Source organism: Lontra canadensis, unplaced genomic scaffold (genome assembly GCF_010015895.1).
Source record: "Lontra canadensis isolate GAN:19392208 unplaced genomic scaffold, GSC_riverotter_1.0 scaffold49, whole genome shotgun sequence".
NCBI classification, from domain to species: domain Eukaryota; kingdom Metazoa; phylum Chordata; class Mammalia; order Carnivora; family Mustelidae; genus Lontra; species Lontra canadensis.
In genome coordinates, this window is record NW_022631043.1 from 9,315,839 (window position 1) to 9,317,198 (window position 1,360).

A 1,360-nucleotide genomic window follows, 5' to 3' on the forward strand; every position below is an offset into this window, starting at 1 on the left:
AGGCAGAGAGAGAGGGGGAAGCAGGCTCGCTACCTAGCAGAGAGCCCGATGTGGGCCTCGATCCCAGGACACTGAGATCATGACCTGAGCCAAAGGGAGAGGCTTAACCCACTGAGCCACCCAGGTGCCCCCTAGACCACTTTTGATTAAGAAAACTATAGAAAGTTAGTAACTGCCCCAGGCAGGCCGCGGCACATGTGAGTTTTCCAGAGTCCTGCTCTGCACGGTGTCTGAGTCGCAGCCCTGCTCACACTCGCTGGAATCCGTGGTGGCAGAATTTAGTCCCCAGTTTGCTTCTCCCTGTATTTCTTTGTAAACTCTTCAGCATTCTTACAGAATTTTTTATGGTCCTTGGAGTTTTCTTCAGCTAGATCAGCTTGAAGTGGGTGCTTGGGCTGGGGGTCGTTTGTGGAGGGCTATGAGGGACTGGATTACTCGGTCAGCTCGGGTTGCTGGATTCCAATTCCAATTCTCAGCACTACCGCCGGACAGACCTGCCCCTTTTTATCCATGTTCTGGTGATAGATCTTCGTTTTCAATGAGATCTTCCGTGGTTTAAATGGGTACTCTGCTGGAAAGTTGATTTTCATTCCAACCTCATGCAGAGGGTTGTCAGGAACAAGCCCTTGACAAGTCACTAAATTACCCTCATCAACCTGGAAGTTTTTCATTCCACATTTGCAGATTTCTTGCCGGCCACCATCTTGGATCTGGTGCTGCTGTTTCCCCATTGATTACATAGATGTATTTTATATGTTATTTAATTATTTGAGAGAGAGAGAAAGAGCACAAATGGAGGGGAGGGGCAGAGGGAGAGGGAGAAGCGGACTCCTTGCTGAGCAGGGAGCCTGCTGTGGGGCTCAATCCCAGGACCCCAAGATCACAACCGGAGCTGAACTCTTCTGGCGGCTTCCCTGACTGAGCCACCCAGGCATCCCCTATTGATTATACTTCAATATGCTTTGATTAGTAGACTGTGGCAGAAAAGAGGGTGTGTGAGTTCTGAGCCTTGGTTGGAGAAGGTCTTGCAAGCTTCCTCTCTTGCTCATCCCAGAACCTCGATGCTAAGTCAACAAACCTAGACTAACTGGCCAGACAAGGGACAACTACACAAAACAGAGATCAGTTATTCTGGCTGACCTGGGAGATGACCACAAGTACATGAGGGAACCCAGCTAAGATCAGAGGGAAAGAGCCTGGCCAATTTTAGCCAAATTGCCAATCTACAGAGTTAAGGGCCAAATGGTTTTGGTCAATGTTTAAGCCACTAAGTTTTGGGGTGCTCCGTTATACAGTAAAGCCTAGCTAATATATACCCTCTGGTCCTGGGATCTTTACCTATGCTGTTCTCTTTGCTTAA

General features: G+C 48.6%; 1 pseudogene; it reads right to left on the reverse strand.

Moving 5' to 3' along the window:
* Positions 1-278: 278 nt before the first annotated feature.
* On the reverse strand, positions 279-731 carry LOC116876980 (annotated as a pseudogene).
* Between the last annotated feature and the right edge of the window lie 629 nt (positions 732-1,360).